The 24625-nt window shown below is 38.2% G+C and overlaps 1 pseudogene; it reads left to right on the top strand.

The window, feature by feature from the left end:
* The first annotated feature begins 221 nt into the window (after positions 1 to 221).
* LOC100389864 (tRNA-splicing endonuclease subunit Sen2-like) lies at positions 222 to 8494 on the top strand (annotated as a pseudogene).
* The last annotated feature ends 16131 nt before the right edge of the window (positions 8495 to 24625 follow it).

The following is a 24625-nucleotide window of genomic DNA, read 5'->3' as shown; positions in this document are numbered from 1 at the left end:
GAGACAGAGTTTCTTCATGTTGGCCAGGCTTTTCTTGAACTCCTGACCTCAGGTGATCTGCCCGCCTCGGCCTCCCAAAGTGCTGAGATTACAGGCTGAGCCACTGCAGTCCATTAATCCATCTTAATAAAAACAATAATCAGAACAAATTCAGGCCAGTTAAAGATAGAAGGATCCAGCAGAGATCATGTGGGGCCAAGAAAGAACAGCTCCTCTGAAAAATGGAAGAAGCCATTTTCCATGCTCCAAAAAGGCAAAGAAGAGTATATGAGACTTTTGAGTCTCCATTGCCAAGCCCTCTTGGTGAGGACCATGGTCCTCAGAAAGAGTTCAAGATATTCTGTGCTGAAATGATGAACAACAATGTGATTGTGAGGAATGCAGAGGGCATTGAGCAGCTCTACCGGAAAGGTTTTTTTGGAAAAGGTGTTCTTTCAAGAAGCCATCCAAGCTTCACAATTTCAGATCCTAAACTGATTGCCAAATGGAACGATACAAAGATGAACATGCCTATCACCACTTAAAGAACTATCAGCTTAGGGTTGACTGCATGCGGAGATAATGCGTGCACAGGTGCAGGATGAGATTACAGTGTGCAGAATCCTCAAGGATGAACTGAAACCTCTTGAGCATCCCCCTGTGAAAAGGAATGAAGAGGCTCAAGTGCATGATGAGATTAACTCTGGAATGGGTTCCAACATGGAGGGCACAGCAGTTGGAGAGAGACCTTCTATGATGAACGGGGACTCTGGAAAGTCAGGTGTTATGGGCGATCCCAGTGAGAAGTTAGGTCACCTGCAGGAGGCCTCTGGGTGCCACCCACCAAGAGAGGGCTTTGAGAAACATGTGGGAGAAGACGCTTCACCTCTGACGCAAGTATGTTGCTGCAGACACATTGCTCTTGACCTCCTGTGTGGCCTTCACCATGAGGACAGCAGCCAGCATGTTGGTCTCCTGCATGCTGGGGACAGGGGCCCTGACCACAAGTACATGCTGGTGGAGGAAGCCAAGTGTGCTGTGAGCGAGAGGGAGGATGCTCCAAATGAGGAACTGGTGCAAAGAAACAGACTAATCTGCAGAAGAAAGCCACATAAGATATTTGAGTATTTGCAACTCAGCCAAGAAGAGGACTTCTTCCCGGTCTATGCTCTGGGTTGTTTAAGTATTACTATGAGAAAGAGCATTTAATGATAGTGAAGCTCTGGAAAGCTTTCACTGTAGTTCAGCCCGTGTTCAGGACCACCTACATGGCTACCATTATTTTCAAATCAAGGGCGGGGTGCCCACAGTGGGTCTGAAGTACAGTACAGATTTACTGCTGTACTGAAAAGGCCCTCCACTTTACCATGCAAGTGATTCTATTATTACTGAGCTAGCTGATGACCATGTTGAAGGCTCTCTCTGCATGTCTTTCAGTTGGAAGTTCCTAGTTGCCTTCAGCAGAGTTTCTGTGAATGTCTCTAAGGAGCTTATGCTGTGCTCTTTGATTAAACCCATCACTATGACAGACAAGGAAATGGAGTCACCGGAATGCATGAAAAGAATTAAAGTTCAGTAGGTGATTCTGAGTTGATGGGTTTCTTCAGGAGAGCGGAGTGACCAAGTGCTGAGATTACAGGCTGAGCCACTAATCACAAGATGAACTTTAACAATTCAACCTCAAATTTCTAATTTCACCAACAACTATTTATTGTGTGCTAGGTAAAAAGTTATCTTTACTGTACTTGCTCATTCATGCATGAGTTTTAAAGGACATGGTACTCCCAGCACCAGAACATGATCCATGTTTGTTGTTGCTGTGTTGTTTTGTTTTGTTTTTGAGACAGAGTTTCATTCTTGTTGTCCAGGCTGGAGTGCAATGACGCCACCTCTGCTCACTGCAAACTTCACCTCCTGGGTTCAAGCGATTCTCCTGCCTCAGTCTCCTGAGTAGCCGGGATTACAGGCATGTGCCACCAAACCTGGCTAATTTTGTATTTTTAGTAGAGACAGGTTTTCTCCATGTTGGTCAGGCTGGTCTCGAACTGCCGACCTCAGGCTTCCCAAAGTGTTGAGATTACGGGTGTGAGCCACCATGCCCAGGCACAATCAGGTTTTTACAAATAAATTACACGGGGGAGGAGAAAGAGACCTGTTCTGGGACTGCAGATTCTATCCTTGCATTGGCCTCTAACTCTCTCCTATGGAGGCTCGTGCCTCTGGCCTCAGTCTGTGCCCTTATTCAGTCACTGGGGAGGTTGGATTAGATGAGTCCCAAGAGGCTCTTCCAACAACAGGGACATTTATTCTCTGATTTTACCTGAAAATGGTAGCAGTTTACACTTATACAGTACAGTTTATGAAGCAGTTATGTACACAAGCATCTCTTGTTACCTATATCTAAGCTGTTCTCAAAAGAGTGTTAGCAGATTTAGCAATTACAAGATCTATGTTCCATTATTTTAAATAGAAAAAATAGTTATGTGTCTCAGCTTCTTCAAGAACTTTAACCAATAGCTCAAGATATTTAAAAGTCCTTTTAATATCTACTGAAGATTTCTGTATCACAAAGCCTTTAAAACATTAATTACCTAATTATTTAATTTTCAATGAACTCATTGGTAGGCATGTTTATGTACAGAACACAACAATATTGTACCATATTAGAGACGCATATCTGCACTGAACTTATTATAAAAATGACTGGTTGAATAATGTTTGGGACATAATGAGAGCAGTTAACATTTAGAAAAACATAATAAAGCCTTGTTTAATTGGTGAAAAAAAATAGAAGGATCATCTACAATTGTATAATTTTCTGAAGAAATATAAATTTTCAGGTTGGCTCATGAAGGATTAGAAAATGTAAAATAGCCAAAGATTAAGGGAGCCACTTTTAGTTTTCAATCAATACATTCTTGAAATATTATTAAATTAATGGTTTGTGAGAATATATAGCACGTAAGGCACTGGTGATTTTGTGTAAACAGCTACAAACTTTCAGAACAGCAAATTGGCAACATCAATCATGAACCATAAAAGCTTTCACACCAATAATTGTATTTCCAGGAAGCTATCCTGCTAAATAATCTCAAATTTAAATGATGACTTATGAACCAAAGTATTAATTGTACCATTAATTATAATACTGAAGAGTTGGATGAAATTTAAATGTCCAACTCTGGTAAGATGGCTCAGTAAATTGCAGTTATATGAGGGAGGAAATATGAGATAGATTTCAAAATTAATTTTACTAAAACTGTTAATGTCATAGATATGCTCCAGATTTCTTGAAAAATCTGTGATATAAAATTCTATGCATAGTATAATCCTTTTACATAAAAGATATAATGTTTATAATTTTTAGTTACTATACAAATGTGCTTACATAGAAAAGTTAATACAAGAAAGTGAACTAGAATGAGAGTAGTAATTGCCCCTCAAGGGGAAATTGATGTATATATTTTTTTACCTTCTTTCACTTTTCTATGTCTTCCATGGTAATGCCTATTATGTTATTTCATTCTTCATTACAGTAGCTAACTCTAGGTCCTGACTAACACAGTGATTTTGAGACTGACTTTCTCTTTAATAAAATGGAAAAGGATCCTTTAACAACAATTTATAAATGTATTAAAGGACCTTGGAGGGTCCTTTTTGTTTTACCAAAAGAAATTCTTTCCCATAACTACTAAAAAGTCTCAATCCTTAATGAGACCCTTGTTATAATCTAGAAACTGTCATGCTGGGTTAATTTACAGTCACACAGCCCAGAAATGATCTCACTGACAGAGAGGCCAAGGCACCATTCTGTTCCTTGATCATCCCCTATATGATTTCCCCAACATATTAGCCATTCTTTCCAAATGTCTCCAGCTTAATCTACTAACTCATTATGGAATTAGAGGCATCTAAAATGTGGATTCAATTGTTTCTCTGAACATTTAAGAAATGCGACAACCCCATGTCTTAACAAATTTTTGTTTGTTCTATCCACAATGTTATTTTGTTATAATTAATTAATGAGTTTGTTGCTTCAATTGTGTGTGTGTGTGTGTGTGTGTGTGTGTGTGTGTGTGAGAGAGAGAGAGAGAGAGAGAGAGAGAGAGAGAGAGAGAGAGATACTTCATATTTATACTGTAAATTTGAATACACAGTTGCCCTTATTATAACTGTAAAGTCTGAGTCATTTTAGTGATGGTGAAGAGGGATGTGATACATTTTTGGGGGAGGGTGAGCCAACAGCCCATCTGATCCCCAAGCATTGAGTGCCCATTCCCGAGTGTCACTGAATTTCTGGGAAACAGCTTCCTAGACTTCAGTGTCTCCAGTTAAAGAGTAGATGATTAAGGCTTTCCTCTCTCTATATCTATGGAGGATAGAATGCAAAAACAATTTCAGTTGACAGCCTTTCTTAATGGCAGTGACATAAAGTGAGAGAGTTTATAACAGACTCTCACCTCAAATCACCTATAGTTCCAGATTCCATTGTTATGGGATCTTTGAGGGTGTTGTTTTCTGGCTGTAAATCTGTGGCTGGTGGCACTTTTGCCTGAGTTTTGCTCCGGCCCGCTGGGCTTGTTCCACCCACTTGGCATGGCAAGCTGCACTCGGCTCATGTACCAGCCTGGATCCCACACCTTCAAGAGAGAGTGTGAGTCAGGTGTGGAGCAGCGAGGGGTGTGTGAGCAAGCATGGGATCCGGCCACTATGCAGTCAGACACGCCGGCTCCTGCCGCAGGGTGGGCAGCTCCAGGTGCTGACATGGATGCTGGCTCTCTGTGAGGCTGTGGCTAGAGCAGGCGCACTGCAAGCAGCTTCCGCACCTGGCACCTGGGAACATGGTGGTGCCTGGAAGCTTGGAGATGCCAGGAACCGCAAGGCCCCAAAGAGTGAGTCCCAACTCTGGCTAGGGGACCCACAGATCTGGGCTCCTCGAAGGGCTGCAGCTTTTCTCTCCTCTTCACCAGCAATGTGGTGAGCAAGGAGTATGTTTCAGCCCTGACTGGGTTACAGTTCTTTTACTCTCGCCATTAGACGGGTCCCGACTTCTTGTGCTGTGACCAGGAAGAATGAGGTATGCGGACAACTGGAGGCTGAGCAAGATGAAGAGATTTGTTGAGTGATAGAACAGCTCAGAGGAGACCCACATGGGGCAGCTCCCTTCCACAGCCAGGGTGTCCAGTCCAGTGTTCAGCTCCAAGCAGAGAGGGTAGCTCCTCTGCCGTCCATGGGTGGCCATGGGTGGGATCAGGAAGGGCACTGCAAGTTCCCACTCCAGTCCATGATACTGGTGGCCCGGCCCCCAGACTTCAGGCCCTCCCTGGTCTGAAGGTGGGGCCTCACCGGGACCCACTCCTTTCCACCCAGGAGCCTGTCGACCTCCTGCCACTGTTCATGGCACCCAGGCTGCTTTCACCAAGGGTACCTACAGGCCAGTGCTGAGCCACCCTCAGCCCCCAACCTTCACCTTCCCTTCCCTCCCCGAACCCCCACCACTAGTCATTATCCAAAGTCAGGAGAGTGCCGAGGCAGCAGGGGATGTCCATGCTGCCCTAAGCATGCACACACCCACCTGGGCTGTGACAGCACCCCAACCTACACCAAGATCAGAGAGGGCACCAGGGGCAGGGAGAGGCCAGGAAGTGGGAGCAGACACTCCTGAAGCTGTGGGGACAGAGAGGGACTTCCCAGGCCCCCAAGGGTACAGATTGCAGACTGCAGAGATGCCAGATCCTGTGCCTGGGAGGGCAGGACTCCCACCAGCTCCATGGAGTGTGCAGGCAGCCCCAGCTGTGCCTCCTCGAAGTCTGGGGTGGTAGCTCCAGGTCCATGCTGGGTCTTTCTCTGCATGGCCCTTTGTGTCTGACTCTATTGCTCACCCACTGGCAGTGGCTTAGCCCAGCCCATAGTGGCAACCCCCCAAGGGCAACGGTCTCCAGGAGTGCTCTGCTTGTCCCTGGCTCCTGCTTGCTCCATGGAGTGTGACACCACCCTGGGCCCAGCTCTGCCTCCTCCCTGTGCCAGCCCCACAGCAAGCAGTGGCAGGTGAAAGGGGTGATGCCGGGCCAGGGGCCAGAGTGGCAGAGGCTCCGGGCCTGGAGTGGCAGTGTGAGGTGGGAGTGGTGCAACCAGCTGCCTCGGGGATGCAGGGCACAGGGGTCCCATCACCTCCACTGCTGCTCCTGTAGCCACGCCCGCTGTCACGGCTCACACCTCCCCACTGCAGCCCTTTGCGGCAGTGGCTGCTCCAGATGGCCAGTCACTGCCATTGCCATCTTGCTTCCATGTCTCCCACATCTAAACCTGAGACACCTCTAGAGCCCCTGCAGTAACCTTTGCAGTTTTCTCCTGGGTACCTTTTGGGTTAACTTCCTCACATTCCTCCCATTCACCTTCCTACTTCAAGTGCTTTTTCCAAGTTGCTGGCCACCTACATGAAGCTATTCTCGATCGTCATGATAGTTACAGGTTTTGTTTATCTTTTAAAATACATATTCATTCTCTGTCATTTCTAAGGATGTAGGTTCTAAGTGATGATACTTTCATTAAAAAGAAATTAAAATCATCTTCCAAAGGTACCTTTGATTATTTTGCTCAGTTTTTAAAATCGCTTAATTCTAGAAAATATTGTTATACTTAAAAACCTTGGGGAAGTATTTTTTGGAAAATACATGTCTTTCTAAAGGTGATTTTAATAAGGAAAATGGTGCTTCAATATTCTTTTTATATTTTGTGTAAGTGCTTGTTTTATAAAAGTCAGATATGCTTATTGACATGCATTTCAAAATTCTGGTTTGTTATTAAATCAATCATACAATTCCTAAGTGTTTACTAATGTTTACTGGATTGCCATGGGTTTCCAGTAACTGAATTGAGTAGTATTTAATTTCTTATAGGCTTTACCTCTTTTCTTTGGCTTTTTAATATTTCCTATTACATTGGTTAAGATTTCCAGAAAGAGAATTATAAATTGATTGTACTTGAAATTTTTGTACCTAATTGGGTTGAGACTAAGTTTTCAAATTGCTATTGCTTTCTATCCATTTATTCTTACACTTTAAACAAGTCTTGATTGATAACTCTTTTCCTCAATTATTAAGGCAAAAAAAAATCCTGTGGAAACTTCTGAATTTTACACCATTGTTACAGAATACATGGCTTATTATGTGATTTTTATCATTTGATTATTTGAAATGACAATTTTTCTCTCTGATATTAATATTTTCCTTTTTTTGATATTCATATAGAAATTTTGACTTTTGTGGGTTGTTTTGCTTACATTTTCTTGCTATACTTTTTTATTTTATTTTATTTTTATTTATTATTGTACTTTAGGGAGAGGAGCATCTTGTTATACTTTTACTAGTTCTTTATTTTTCAGATTTTCACAATGAGTAACAGGGATATACCCATTCTATTTTGACATTATTTAATTTTTTATTTTATATTTTGTTTGTCAAACCTCAGAGTTCCTACCTATGTTTTCTTTTTCTTTTATTTCATTTTATTGAGATGGAGTTTCTCCCTTGTTGTCCAGGCTGGAGTGCAATGGTGCCGTTTCAGCTCACTGCAACCTCTGCCTCCTGTGTTCAAGCAATTCTCCTGTCTCAGCTTCCTGAGTAGCTGGGATTACAGGCATGTGCCACCATGTCTGGCTAATTTTTGGTAGAGACAGGGTTTCTTCATGTTGATCAGGCTGACCTCGAACTCACAACCCATCTCAACCTCTGAAAGCCCTGGGATTACAGGCATGAGCTACTGTGCTCTGCCGAATTTTTGCTTTTCTATTAGTGCTTTTGACGTTTAGATTTGCTTTAATAACTGACATACGTCTTAATTCAATTATGTAACTTACACACTTTCATGCATCATACTGTTTCTTTAATTTTGCTACGTGGCCTACTTTCCTCTTGTTTTTTGCTTGATGTTACTTAAAATGTATAGACTCTTTTTTTCACTTAAGATATTTTTGTATCCAAGTGTGTTTAAATTGTAGTATAACTCATCTTTTTTTGACTATCAATGCCAAGCCTGGAATAGAATCTATTGATTCCCCCGATGTGAGATGAAATTAGCACATTCGCTTCCTGCTATCATTGAACCACCAGATTTTTGTGTGGCTACATTTAAAATAAAAGAGAAATAAAAGGAATAAAAATACTGATTCGAATGTAATTTGATAAAAAAAAAAACCTTGAGGACGTTGAAGAGAATGGTACAATGCATGTCATACAAAATCATTTCTATAAATGCCCCACCTGCATATTTCTTTCCTCTCACAATGTTTTTTTTTAATGGAGTCTTGGTCTGTTGCCCAGGCTGGAGCGCAGTGGTGCAATGTCAGCTCACTGCAAACTTTGTCCCCCAGGTTCTAGCAATTTTCCTGCCTCAGCCTCATGATCCGCTGAGACTACAGTTGTGTGCCACCACGCCCAGCTCATTTTGTATTTTTAGTAGAAATGGGATTTCACCAAGTTGGCCAGGCAGATCTTGAACTCCTAACCTCAGGTGATCTGTCTGCTTTGGCCTCCCAAAGTGCTGAGATTATAGGCGTGAGCCACTGCGCCCAGCCTCCTCTCATAATTATATACGCTATACCAATTGTGACTTTTCTATCTCCTTCTCTCTCCCAAATAAAGCAGTTCTCCTTTTTCCTTTATCATTCTTTATATTCTTTCCCTCTCTTCTCTCTCTGCTCTTCCTTTTCCCAGCTTTTCCCCAGTCAGGACTGTTCCTCTTTTCCTCCTCAACAGCTGAATCAGTCCCTCCCACCCAGTTTTTTAACAGAGACGTTTTTCCTCTCTCACCTTCCTAAATCTCCACTCATCACCACACTCAGCAAATCAAATCATTTCAGGGAGTTAATTCTCTTCAGAAGAATGGGTAGGTACATATAAATACTTAAAACTGTTTTTTTGTTTTGTTTTGTTTGTTTGTTTGTTTGTTTTTACTTGTAACACTCTTTCTCTAGTAAATCATCCTATGAAAAACAGAAACGATATCTAATCTGTGTCCTCTCTCACCATCTTGAAGTTGATAGCTCAGCCCTCTTCTTGATTTTTCTTCCCTCACAGAGTTAGCCTTGGCTCAACTTTTAACCCTCTAAGATGTTTAGTTCAGCTATTCTTAATTGTCTTTACTAAAACCTAGGAACTGGATTTGTAGCTGTCTCGAAACATATATCTCAGCCTTGGATCTCGAGCGAAATCAGGCTGGAAAGCCAGTGACCCTTTGTTCTCCCATGAGCATCCAGCTCCACCTCCTCTAGCCACTCGCAGATTTCCTAGGAAAAAGCCCTGGATATGTACCCTGCAATTTCATTCTCTTTCAGTAGGTCTCTCCCTCCCACTAAAGGAAAAAAAAGAATATATACAAAGTTGTTTTTTGTTAACTTTTTTTTCACACGTGGATATAATTCACCATAATATGTAGCTTAACCCTCCTTTGGTTACTTGAAGAAAATTACGAAATCCTTTTTTTTTTTTTTCATGAATCCCTGGGCATAGGCTTCCGTTTATACATATAGTCATGACAGAAGCAAGTTAAGAGGAACAGTACCTAAACTGTGTTGTGAGTGGGTGCTGAAGAACGTCATGGGGAGCCCAGACCCATCTCCCATGATTTTCCATCTCACTCAATCCACGCCTCCCAGAGAGTTTTGAATGTTTTTTTTTCCCAGAACAGATTTGCCAAATTTCAATCAGGTTGGGATGCATTGTAGGCAATATGCAGTAGCTCTTACTTCGTCTCACTGACCTTTGAATTTTTCTTCCTCCAATTTTTGAACAAATCATTAATGTCATGCAATCAACTACCTTGCTGCTGGGATGACCTTACTAATTCATTTGCATGCTCATGCTTCTCTGCTGCTCAAATAGTATTACATTATAAAATCCAAACTCCTAAACATGGCCCAACCTACCTCCAGATCTTAACTCTTACTGTGATTTCTCATTGGCTGCAATGCATTCTTATCACACAAGGAGGTCTTGCGTTTCCATGCTTCTGTGCATAGTGTTTCCACTGGAAACACTACCTGTGCTTGGAATGCTGTTTATCAAACCTGTAATTTGAAATCTTACTGATCTCAAGTGTCATATTCATCATGAGTCCACATTGCTCCTCACTGAGAAGCCCTGTCAATCCCATTCTAAAACAATAGTCCTTTATTGTTTTTTTTTTTGTTGTAGTAACAGGCATATGACCAACTGTTACACTAATGCTCTTCCTATCTTTTGTTGTATTTGCGTTCTTCTACATTGATCTTGGAGTTGGCTGTATTACTATATGAAAGTGGGACATTAGTAAATGTCCTATTAATGTATCATTGTCAAGCAGATGCTTAGTAGGTTCTTGAACGATGAGCTTTTCCGTTTGAGAAATTCTCTTTTTGGAATGCAGCTGATGTACAGAAAGAGTGCCCAGGCTATCCTGCGGTAAAAAGCATCCATAGGGAACCACTGGGAAGGTGTACAACAATTACAATAAGAGACTTCTCTTTAGAGGAGAAATGAGGTGCTCAGGCTTATAGCTGTCACCACACCCCAGACACATGACAGAAGTGTTATGAACCTTTCAGTCCAGCTTATTCAACAGCTGCCGATACATGTGGCAAAAGAATTCATGAACTAATGCAAAAACAAAATAGTCATTGTTGTTTTAAGTCACTAAGGTTTCAAATGAGTTGTCATGAAGTGACAGGTAATTCAAACAGTATGCTTCTTTTTTCTGCTGTATTGAAGATACTTTAAATGAAATTCAGTACATTTTTATTCTGTTGAACAACACTTAGCATATTGCTTTTGATAAAGTATACATTAAATAAACATTAATGTATTATTTATACATTAAATAAATATTTATCTAATGGAATACTGCCTCCTTTTATCTTCATTACACAACTGAAAGGTTAGCATGGAATATTTTTATCCCTATTTAAAAATTATACAAATAACAATAGCTCACATCTGCATAGCAATTCACTACGGCTAGAAAATCAATATAAAGAAGACTAATTCTGGAACTAATGAGCTGTGGTAGCAAGGTTGTAGAATGCATGGCTAATATGTACACGTAAATTGCTTCCCAATGTGCCAGCAATAAATAATTGAAATTTGAATTAAAAATACAACAAAGAAGATTTTTTAAATGGAGATATATTTCATATTTATGGATAGGAAGATTCAACATTGTCAAGATGTCAGTTTTTCTCAACTCAATCTATAGATTCAATACAATCCAAATCAAAATCCCAACAAGTTATTTTGTGAATATTGACAAGCTGGTTCTAAGGTTTATATGGAATGTCAAATTACATAGAAAAACCAACATGATATTGAAGGAGAATAAAATGTGTAAGGGCTAACTCTACCTGACCTAAAGACTTAATGTAAAGCTACAGCAATCAAAACAGTAAGGTATTGGCAAAAGGATAGACAAATAAATTAATGGAAGACAGTAGAAAGCCTAAAAATAGATCCATACAACCCAGTCGACAGATCTTTGATGAAGGAGAGATAAAAGTTATTACACTGAAATTTGCTCTAATAGCTAAAACTCTTGCTTAACATTCTATTACCTGTGCAAACTGATTCAATGATGTAAAACTGGCAAGTTTCAAATGGCAATTTTAAACATTAAGATTATCATTTTAAGTGGAGGCCATCATCCTGAGTTTAAAAAGTTCTTTAATAATTTATGAATATTTATTGTATCATATTTTCATTTCCAATTATTGAAAATGTTATACATAATTCCATCTTTCCAGTGTTTGATACTGGATATAAGTAAATAAAGTCTATGACTCCAGCACGTTGCCAGTCTCCAAATCACTTCCTGTCTTTCTCAGTGTTGTACAATCATGGCGTGTTGTTTAGAGCAGCACAAGAACTTCAGATCTGTGGAAAACATAGCACCAAATATGTAAAGCAAATCTTTTCACTACATAAAGCACACTGCTGACCTGCAAACCCTGAGTGGAATGAGTCTGACATCGAAGTCATGAAAATAGCTAGAGCTGTGAGCCCTTTAAAAGCAGGGGAAATCATTCAACATTAAGAAAGAAAAAGGCAGAAATCATTACAATGCAAATGTTTATTCCAACTTAAATATATCGCGACATTACGAAACACACAAATAGCTGAGGTGAATTAACTAATATTTTGTGTATACAGAGGGGTGGGTGGCCTTTTGAAAATGCAAAGAATTGATGAGTTCCTGTAGAACATCAAAATAGGTGAGATGGAGGATAAAAATAAATCAAACCTGTTTCCTTAGCAACTAACCAATTGAGACAAAAAGTTTTTTTCCTGTACGTTCTGAATTATATGCAGCTACATAATTTGCTTATTATAGACTTTATATAGACTCTTATGATGTAGGGTTATTTTTTTCCCTCTAACCTCAACATCCAAAAGTCTTGAGATTTTATCAACATATAAAGGTCATTTAAACACAAATGTTTTTTCTTTCATTATTTAGAACAAGAGTATAAGAAACATAAACAAAATTAGAGAATTTTTAATATTATATTTAAGTATCTGGAATGTCTTTGCATTATTTATTGTATGGAATTACATTAATACGAGAAATTTCACGGTGAGGATATTAGAAATTGTATTTATATGAGAAACGTAATGGGGAGATAATTTCACAATAGTGAAAATAAAAAATCTTAAACCACAAAATGTACTCTTCCTCTGGCATTCTTTTGAGCAGAACAGAAGGCCTTCTGACATTTGACCCCTGATTTCCAGGATTCTCAGTTTTCATAAAAGGGTGCTAACACTACTGAGACATGAGCTGTGATATCTGCCTGTGAATTCAACTGGCGTTCACAGAATAGCCACAAGGAGCTCATTTTCAGAGAAAATCAACTGTCCCACATATTATTCTGTTATTACAACTGTCCCACATATTATTATATCTACCTTTCTATCAAGTTAAAACAATAGAGAGATGCATAGCTAAGCTATTTAATTTCACCTCCTCCAGATCACTGTTCCTGAATTGAGCTCTGATGTGATACCATCAGTATATATTGGGGATTATTAAAACAACCCTGAAACATAAAGGTTTTGCCCAAAAAGTTGTGGGATACATTTTTACTATCTACCTCTTCAGGTTGCACGGCAAGATAATTCCCTGGATAACCTTAGTACTAAAATAACTAATTACACATAATCCTAAGAAATTGCTTCCATTCATTTTTTTTACATACTGTGATTTGGTAGTAGTTTGACTTTCCTATTCTCATGCATCACTACTCATCTTAGGACCAAATCTTCTGATAGTAAGTATAGAGGTTACTATAATGTGGGGTTTTCGGCTTGTTCTTAACTAAGCTATTTTCCCCACTCTTATTCTACTTTCCCTTTCAACTCACCTTAAATTACAAATTCTGACATTAATTGGTAATACCAGTTACAGTAAAAGTAATAAATAGACTTAAAAATATCTCAGATACACAGAAGTTTATCTTACGTTTATCTAACACAAATAATTATGTTGGAAAAATGTTTCAGGTAGGCTGAGCCTTCCCCCTTGTAGACATTACATAATCCAACTAACAAAGACTCTGCCATCTTCAACACGTGATTTTCAGTGTAACTGAGGCTATCTCTGTCTGATTCGATAGGAAGACAGAAAAACCATGAAGAAGTATGCACAAAAGTGTTTCATGAATCAGGCCTGGAAGGAATACTCTCTGCTTTTGTTCCTATTTCCTAGCTAAAACTCAGTGGCATGGCCACAGCTGACTGCATGGGTAGCTGAAATATGTACTCTAATTATAAGCCCCAAGCAAATACTAATTTGTTGAGCAGTCCCTGCTACAGATGTATATTGTCACCTGCAAACTCTTACAAGACAGGTAGAGTAAAACCGAGTAAAGGTATTAGCAACTGTTTTTTGAAACATTTATAAAATCAGTGTGTATGTTTAGATTAAGTACATGTGTCTTCATTTTGGAAGAGAAAACATAACCAAAATTGAACTAAAGTTATTACATAGTGTTATTGACGATGTTGATTCATACATACAGAATGTTACTGGAGCATAAAATTTTATTAGCAATGTCATCCTGTTACACTGAATTTATAACATTTTAGAGGATGAGTCCAATGAGGAATAAAACTGTTTTACATAGCATCAACAAAAAGACACACAAGTCTCGTAGATTTCATTATATACACAAACTACAGACATGCCATAAAAATTTCAAGAGTGGTGCATTCAAATCTTACACATAAGCCTTCTCAAGATGAAAATCAATATCTAGTTATTAACAGATTTTTATATCTGTAGAAACACTTTCAAAACGGTTTAGCAGTGACTTTGTATGACCTTCAGATACTCATTTATTTTCTTATCCATTGGTTCCTTCTTAGGTCAACAAAGATAATACCAGAGAAAAGCAATCTGACACATAGTGAAATTATTAACTGTGAATTAATAAATTATAAATTATTTCTAACAAATTGTTTTTTCCTTAAAAATATGGTTAATGCACCTGTTCTCTAGAGTGAGAATCACAAAATGGCAGAGAAACCATAAAATATATTATTGGGGGTAATATCAAACAGTTTAATCTCATGTATATGGCTGTTAATATCTATGTGAATCTAAATAGATACATCCACAAGCAGGATTCTCCATTTTAATTATTGAGCTAAGAATATGTAAAAAATCAGTTTTATGCATATAAATATTGAGTCCTGCAGAAATACTCAATAGTGTATCCAGGTAATTTTCATTTCAAAGGGGTCCATAACCCTTCTTCCTTCCAAGTTCCACCAATGTTGGGGCTGAATCCCTCCACCTCCATAACTCAAACAGCTCTATTTAAAAGTATTTATGATACTATTATACAAGATGTTTATCATCAGTACTTACCTAAATATCTCTCTGATTGTGGTAGTCATTAGTGCTCATCTCTAAAAATGTTTAGCACACAGTAGGCTTGCAATTCTGGTCTCCTCCTGGCTGAATGACAGCATGGGATTTATTCTGGCCAATGAGTTGAACCCCACAAGGCTGAGCACTTAGTCACCAGTACCAAAGCCACCAGAGATCACTCTTATTTCCAGCATAATTGGCAGTGGTCAAGATGGGTTCGTAAATTACAAGGATGAGTATAACTCATTATGCCAGCCCTACCTAGAATGCATATAGCATGAGGAAGAAATAAGCCTTTGTTGTTTCAAGTCACTTATATTTTGGAGATGGTTTGTTATAGCAACATGACACAGACTTACTTGCAAGCAGAAATTTTATTTCTCTGTTGTTGAAGTATTTTTTTTTTTTTTTTTACCTTGAGTAAGTGCTTCACTAGAGCTTCTTTTGACGATCCTTGCATTTGGGTCTTCTAGCTTTTCTACCAGAACTGAGAACAGCATGGATTGAAAACTGTCCAAGGAACATTCAGTGTGTTTTGTCAGTGAAACCGAGCAAAGTATGGGAAAGTCAGAAAAATGGCAGTTGAATAATTAGGGCCTAATTAGAGAATTAAGCCTGATTTTGAATCCTACTGACAGCTTCCGGAATTGTACTATTTGAAAAGATAAGTCTAAGGAATAGTATTTTATTAAAATTTTCTTTTTCAATATGTTATTAAAATTTAAAACCTTAAGGCATATCTAAAGGAAGTGTACCTGTGGAAAAATGAGCTAAGAATTTATGTAAGTGTAATTGCATGCTAAATGTTAAACAACTCATCCACCAACTCACTTAATAATCATCTTCCAAGGACTACATTCCCTTAAGAAATACTAATTGAACATTTCAATGCTATGGTTGAACTTTTTGCTTTGTTTATATTTCCTAAGAGTTGTTGTATACTCTATTTCCATGTTAGCTTCAGTTTCCCCATTTATGAAATGCAGATAATAGTCAATACTCTGACAAAATTGGGATATTGCATCAAATGTCTTTGTTCTCGTAGCTACTAACAAAAAAAAAATTTATACATTTTAGCTTGTTAACTTGTATAGTATTTGTCTATATTTATTATTTTTCTTTAGATTTTGTGAACTTGGGTTAGGATGTGTCAGAAAGTATGTCTTCAGAAGATTTTGAATAAATTCATTAATATTAGATAAAATGAAAGTGCATACATTTGTACTTTCTTCTCAGGTGCAGTCATAAAATACCCCTAAGATGCAAAGTTAAGTCATAATATTCCAGAGATTGAGTTTAACTAAGCAATATTTAATTGATCTAGAAAATACTAAAAAATTTAAAATGCTTCTTAATATGTAAAAGGGCTTTAAATACTGGCAAATTTATAGGTTTTATGCCATTTCCTAATGAGAAGACAAAGCCATATTTAAAGCCTGTTATCTAAGGTGAATCAACTTACAACCTATTATGAATTAGTCATGCTGTCTTCACAAGAATAAAATGTGTAAATTAAGAAACACAGAGATGAGCTGGATACAGCGGCTCACACCTGAGGTCCCAGCTTCTTAGAGACTGAAGTGAGAGAATGTTTTAAACACAAATGTTTGAATACTTGAGCCTATCCTTAACAACAGAGTGAAATTCAATCTCAAAAACAAAAAACAAAAAAGAAATACAGCCCAGGTGTGGTGGCTCGCACCTGTAATCCCAACCCTTTGGGAAGCTGAATCATGAGGTCAGGAGTCCAAGGCCAGTCTGGTTAACATAGTGAAAACCTGTAATCTCAGCTACTCAGGAGCCAAGGCAGGAGAATCCCATGAACCCAGGAGGCGGAGGTTGCAGTGAGCAGAGATCATGCCATTGCACTCGAGCCCAGGTGACAGTGCAAGACTCCGTTTAAAAAAATAAAATAAAAACAAAGATGACAGAAAAGCATGGTCTTGGGTGGGAAGGATGACAGACTTGCCATAGTTCAGTTAAACTGAACTATGCCCAGGCAGAGAAACAAGGGAAGAGAGAAGAAAAGGGGAGACTGCCACACATAAGGGCAAAGATATACAAGAGACCATGCAGGCTTGGAGAAACGGAGTCAGCATTGTCCATCTTGAATTTACAGTTCCAGTTAGAGTTAGCATGCTGATTTATTGATCCACAGTTTCAGGGTTCAAGTTCTTCAAACATTTTTGTCATTTAATCATCCTGAAGCAATATCTATTTTCTGGCAAATGATACAAACTCATCAGTGGCAGTTAAGACACAGGAAACTATATTAGCCAACTGTAAATATACACTCTAAAATGAAAAGGAATTCTTTTTCGTTAAAAAAAGACTTTAAAATGTACTTAAAATCTGATTAAAGAAATAAAAGACCTGCTGAATTTGTCAAAGTGGAAAGAGAAGTCGATGATGAAATGACCTGCCATGGGTTTACCATGGCGAAGTCAACAAGTTTTAACCTGCAGTTGCTCTGAAATACCAAAGTTACATCAATCTCATTTATATTCTATTTTATTACAGAATAGGGAAGAGTAAGAAATGCACTGGAGAATAATTATTGTATAATATATTCTCAGGGTTTGATATTAAAAACACACACACATATAACTTTGTATATATATGCATAAACATATATAAAACTTAGTCTTTTTGTCTGTTGAAAGGCAATTGTCCCTGGATTTCTTCTGCAGAGTCATCTGCCTCCTGACAGCAGGAAACCGATATGGCGTGAAGGAAGGTAATATGTCCTTTTATTTTTCCTTAAGTCATTTACTCATCACGCTTTAGGGGCATAACACCTACAGTCATTTGCGCCTTTGATAATGGAGCCATATGCTCCCATTCAAATGGTATAGAGTCTTGCGTTTAGCAGTGAATAAAGCTTCAGCATAATGGCTGGTTTTCCAAACCCAACCCTATTGACTTCTCTGATCTCCCCAAGGAATTCTTTCTTTCCTGGATGATGCATAATAAGTTGATTGCACAACTCAAAGACATTTGCTACTTTGTCCAAGTAATGCAACTTCTGTTATATCTTATTTCCTTTTCTCTTTTTTTTTTTTCTTTTTTTTTGAGACAGAATTTTGCTCGTTACCCAGGCTGGAGTGCAATGGCTCGATCTCAGCTCACCGCAACCTCCGCCTCCTGGGCTCAGGCAATTCTCCTGCCTCAGCCTCCTGAGCAGCTGGGATTACAGGCACGCGCCACCATGCCCAGCTAATTTTTTGTATTTTTAGTAGAGACGGGGTTTCACCATGTTGACCAGGATGGTCTCGATCTTTTGACCTTGTGATCCACCCACCTCGGCCTCCCAAAGTGCTGGGATTACAGGCTTGAGCCACCGGGCCTGGCCTATCTTATTTCCTTTTCTAAGTAGTAAACGCTTAGAGGGCAAATATTATGTCTGTATTGTTTTTGGATTTCTTAAAGTTCTTTGTAGGATGTCTGAAATATCAGAAAATGTTAAATTAATTAATGAATGAGTGACTGACACTAAGATGTATGCACTTACATTTCTCCTCTTCTAATCGTAGTGGTTGACCTAATTGGAAAATAGGTTAAAATATTAGAAATACATAGTAAAACAATAATCACTTTATGTTATGCACTGAACATTGTCCCCCAAAAATTCATGAATTAGAGTTCTGATTCTAAGTGCGTTAGAATGTTACCACATCTGCTGTGTAATCTCTTTAAAGAGGTGGTTGAGTTAAAATGAGGCTGTTAGGGTAAGCCCTCGTCTAGTCTTCCTTGCTTCTTCATAAGAACAGAAAGTTTGGACAGAGACACCAAGGATGTTTGCCCACAGAAAAAAGGCATTTGAGGACAGAGCAGGAAGGGGCCCATCTTCAAGCAGAGAGCAGCCTCAGAAGAAACCAACCTACTGAGAACTAATCCTGGACTCCTAACCTCCAGAACTCGGAGAAAATAAATTCTCTTGTTTAAGCCACTAGTTTGTGTTATTTTGTTATAGCAATCCTAGTAAACTCATATAATTTAAAAGGAAAACAAACAATGCAAGTTATAAACTGCTTTGAAAATTTTTTATTCCATATGGTATCAGGAATATGTTTTCCGTAATACTGAATGAACAAACATGTAAAAGAAAAATCAACATAAATTTAGTTACTATATACATATGAGAAATACTCTAAATAAAACCATAGCTTAAATTAAGATGATTTATAATATAAGGCTTTGGCAAATAAATTATATATATAACCAAACATCTAATTATAATAAATAATATATAATATATAATCAAACATCTAAATATAATAAATGAAGCTAACAAATTATATATACTCAAACATCTAATTATATATATAATTAAACATATTAATCAAGTAAAATATGATATTTTACTTGCCAGATTTAGACCCACTTAGACTTAAAGCTTAAAAATATATGTAACTTGCATACTGGCTCTAGAATATATAAAACATATACACCCATAAGTTTTTATTTGCAAGTCTTTCTATGTCAAAGTGATCCCATGCTTAAAAGGCAAGTCTGTGGGCCGGTCTAGACTACAGAAATGGGCTCCCAGTAAGGTTAAACATGCTCTCTGAAAAATGGGATACATAAAAATATAAAGACTACAGATTGCAGATCAAAAAGCCTCATACAATCTTTGAAAAAGAAAATTTAAGTATGTAGTTACTTTGCTTTTCTTTAGGTATCCCAATATGCCAACTATAGAAATGGAAGATATGTTAATTAGTCAGGGTTCTCTGTAGAAATAAAACCAATAGGGGCTAGATAAACAGATAAATAGGAAAACCTTACATTATTTGAAGAGCATGTAGGGTATAATAATGATAGCGTGTTTATGGAGGCTCTGTCACAAATAATATGTTTATTGAGGCTCTGTCACAAATCAGACAGCAGATTTTTGACAAAGCCTCACAAATCTGCTATCTGCAACCTGGAGATCCATGGAGGCCAGTGGTGTAGTTCAGTTTGATCTGAAGACCTGCAAGCTAGAGGACCTGAATGTGTAAAGTCACAGTCTGAGAGCAGAAGAAAACCAACATTTCAGCTAAAACAGGCAGAAAAGGAGGTGAACTCTCCTTTCCTCTGCCTTTTTGCTATTCATACCCTTAATGGATTGATCGACACACACTCTTGTTAGGAAGGGCCATCTACTTTACACAGTCTACTGATTCAAAGCTAATCTCATCCAGAAACATCCTCACCATCACAATCTGAAATAATGTTTAGCTAAATATCTTGGCATCCCTGACACATAAAATTAACCATCACAGGAAATCCTGTAATGTTAATAAAATAATAATTGAAAGCATTTTTTAGTAACCATAATGTGGATTTGGTAAGATGGCTCACTTAAATTATCTCCACAAAACATTTTCTATTAAGGAAGCTATTAAAGAAATGTGACCTGGAATAATATTTATAATGCATTTACTTTTATGGATGATTGCATTGCAAGAGGACTTTGTTTGCCAACAATTATACAAAATACATTAAACAAATTACATATGTCTTCCTTTTGGAAAAAAATGCTTTTACTTTATTTCTGCTTAGATAATTAGAGATATCATTTTCTAGGTTCTTAAAAAGTTAGTTATACAGACTCTTATATTGATTCTAGAGTTAGAAAGTTTTAATCATAATGCCTCACTGAGTTTATAAGTTTAGAAATGACTATGTGTCATATTTTAGTATCTGGCCTAGACTATCCAATAGGCAATACATTCTAAATATACAGCATTTGTGTACAATTGATCTACTGCCCTAAGGTATATTTTCCAAAGGAATTTTCATGTGGGATTCACTAGGTAGTGACTTCAAATCTAACTACTGCTGTCCAGGTGTGGTGGCTCACACCTGTAATCACCAGCACTTTGGGAGGCTGAAGCAAGATCACTTGAGGAAAAGAGTTTGAAACCAGCCTGGGAAACATAGCAAAATCTCATTTCTACCAAAAAAGAAAATTGGGCAGGCATGGTGAAATATACCTATATACATAGTCCCAGCTACTCATGAGGCTGAGGTGGGAAGATTGCTTGAGCCCAGGAGCTTGAGATTGCAGTGAGCTATGATCACACCACTGCACTCCAGCCTGGGCAACAGAGTGAGATTGTTTCTCTAAATAAAGAATGAATGAATGAATGAACGAATGAATGAATGAATGAATATATAAAGAAATAAATACCTACTGCTGTGTTTTGAGTATGCCCCCAAAGTTTGTGTGTTGGAAACTTGATATTTTAACACTATTAAGAGGTGGGGCCTTCAAGAAATGATTAGGCCAGCAGGGCTCAAATCATCACAGGAGTGGGCCCTTGCTAAGAGGATGAGTTTGGGCCAACTTTCTCTCCTTGTAGTGACTGCTTGCCTTTCTGTCATGTTATGATGCAGTAAGAAGGCCCTAACCAGATGTTGAGTAGGTGCCAGCACAATGTCCTTGGACTTTCCAGCCTTCAGAACTGTAACAAATAAATACATTTTCTTTATAAATTATATAGTTTATGGTAATATGCAGCAGCAGAAGATGGACTAAGACATCTACCTTTATGTACACATTATGAAAATTTAAGCCTATGACACAATCTTGCTTTAAGTTAGTCATCCATAAACTGCCTACCAGATATTTTAATTGTCTTCTATTGAACATGTTTCCAGAACCTCAAAATCTTTGCCACTAGCCCTCTCAATTTGCCAGCCTAAGCCTATTTCTTCAAATAGCTAACACAAGAGCATTTTTCTGGCACAACTGGCAGATTGGTGGTTCCATAAGCTTGCTGTGCCCTGTAATAAATCTAGAACAGCGCTCAGTAAGATGGCCTCACAAGCATTTTCCTTTTTCAGCATTGTCTGATTTTGCAATCAAGAAATATTCTATCACTGGACACAGTGACTCACACCTATTATTCCAGCACTCTGAGAGGCTAAGGCAGGCGGATCACTTGAGGTCAGGAGTTGGAGACCAGCCTGAGCAACATGGTGAAACCCCATTTCTATAAAAAATACCTAAAAATTAGCCAGGCGTGGTGGTGTGTGCCTGCAGTCCCCACTACTGGGGAGGCTGTGGTAGAAGGACAGCTGGAACTCAGGAGATTGAGGCATGAGCCGTGATTGAATCACTGCATTCCACCCTGGACAACAGAGCAAGACCCTGTCTCAAAAACAACTGCAACGCATCTCTACCATCATTTGTAAGAAAAAGAAGAGTTTTCCTCTGACATGAAGGCATGAGGAAATCTGCAAGACCCACTCCCAACAAAACTCCCAAGTAAAAATTATTACAAAAAACTTTTACAAAAATTGTTACAAATAACAACCATTTTGTCTCCAGAAGTAGCCAAAGTAAATAAAGCAAATAAAAATAAAAGCAAATAAAACATTTTATTTAATCTGAAACACAGGCAGAACTATGAGACTGTGATATTTTATCTATAATTTCTTTTTACCTTGATATTTGTTATTTAAGAGTATATTGTTTTAATTTTCATATATTTATGTATTTTCCAAATTTTCTTCCATTATTTGCTTCCAGTTTAATTTCATTGTGATCCGAGAACAGATGTTATAATTTAATCCATACATGTGGAGATATATATATATATATATATATATATATATATATGTATCTTATTATCAAAATGAAGCATCATAGTCTCTATTACTATTTAATTTTGTCTTTTTCCTTTAACTCTGTCCATTTTTGCTTCATGTATTTTGGACCTCTATTTCAGATTCATGTATGTTAATAGTTGTAATAGACTCTTGATAGATTGATGTCCTTATATTAAAAATTCTCTTTTACTGCTATTAAATTTTTTGATTAAAAGCTATTTTTTGTGATATTAGTGTAGTCATTCCAGCACTCCCTCCTGGCATAGAAACTTGCCCCATGATCAAGCTGGAGTTGGAGCAATTGGGGCAGATGCTTTACAGTTTACTCTGCCTGTAGTGGAGGTTTTCCCCTAAACTAAAGGTTGAGAGCTGGTCCCCTCTGCTTCACCTATCTATAATACAGCTTCTGTAACATGGGGCTCAGCAGGTGAAAAATCGTTTTGCTAGGCTGCTGCTCCCCAGGTGAAAACAATGCCCCAGGCTGGGAACTGAGGGAAAAGGCAACCCCTGAATCCCTGATGTGATGCTTAATTTTAAGTGTCAATCTGACTGGATTCAGGGGTACCCAGAGAACTAGTAAGGCATTCCTTCTGGGTTAGTTTGTGAGCGTGCTTCCCAAGGAGATTGGCATGTGAATTAATGAAGTGAGTGGGGAAGATCCACCCTTTATGTAGGTAGATGCCATTCAATAAACTGGAGACCCAGATACAACAAAAAAAGGTGAGAAATGGATTTCCTCTCCCTCTTCTGGTGCTGGACTCTCTCCTCCTCCTGCCATTGGACATCAGGCTTTCTGGTCTTAGGACTACAAGACTTACATCAGCAACTCCCAGAGTCTCATATTTTGGCCTTTGACTGAGAATTACACCATCAGCCAAACTAGTTCTGAGGCTTCCACACTTGGAACTGGGCCACCATCCTGGCATCCCAGGGTCTCCAACTTGCCGAAGGCCTGTCGTGGGACTTCTCAGCCTCCATAATTATGTGAGCCAACTCCCCAATAAGTCCCTTCTATCTTCTCTCTCTTCTTCTCTTCCTCTATAAATACGTGTGTGTGCGCGCGCGTGCGTGTATACTTGTTCTGGATATACACAAACAACACACGGAGAACTAATAGGATATACATATACAAAAGGGTATATATATATATTTGCATGTCCTATTGGCTCCGTCTCTCTGGAGAATGCTGACATGCCCAAAGTACGGAGCCCAGTGTGGAGTTTCTACAACTCAGGTCTGGAATAGAGCCAAGGGTGGTAAGAGAAGAAGGCATCGTTTGAATGGCACAGACTCTCACTGTTCTAATTGGGATTTAGTGAGTTTTATTGAATAAATTATTTCCCATCTGCTGTGTACCCTTAGGATAATTACCAGAGATTTTAATTGCTTTAAAAAAATGTTTTTACCACCTAATTGGTGGTTTGTTAAACCCTGTCTCTGACAAATTCCTTTCTCTACCACTCAGCTCAGGAAGTACTGCCTCTTTCTATTAATTCTTATTAATTATGAAAGGTGCTATATATCATAGCAATCATATATTTGTAGGAGACATTTTCCAAGTTTGTTGGAATTGTAATTTTACAGTCCATTTTTAAAAAATACTTTTTTGCTTGTTTTCTCATATTTTAGATTGAATGACAAATTAAAGATACATAACAATATTCTTATTAATACAAATATTATTGTTATTTTGCTGATTATTGGCTTTAATGAAAATTAAGTTCTTCATATTCTCCACGTCTCCTTATTGTCTGTGTGCTCATCTCTTAAAGGATTTAGTGTGTGAGGAATGCTCCCGTGTGAGGCCCCTAGGAAATGGGCCTCGCCATACGGTGAGCTTGAGCCCAGACACAGATCCCTGGTTGGGGGAAGTCAAGCTAAGGGAAAGCAGGAACCGAGAGAGGGACTATGCTGTTCAAAATAATTAACAGACATTACTTTATGGATATGAGGACATGGGAGGCATTGTGTTCACTTTCCGTTCCTTATGGTTTATTGCTTCATTGTGTTCATTTTTGGATCCTTGCTACAATAGTTGTAAAATAATAACTTGAGTATTTACAATTTTTAAGCATTTACAACTGGGCATGACTCACTTACCTTGTGACTTAAGTATTTACAATTCTTAAGTATTTACAACTGGGCA

This window comes from Callithrix jacchus, chromosome 3, assembly GCF_049354715.1.
Source record: "Callithrix jacchus isolate 240 chromosome 3, calJac240_pri, whole genome shotgun sequence".
In the NCBI taxonomy this organism is placed as follows: Eukaryota; Metazoa; Chordata; class Mammalia; order Primates; family Cebidae; genus Callithrix; species Callithrix jacchus.
This window is presented reverse-complemented; position numbering and strand designations above follow the sequence as displayed.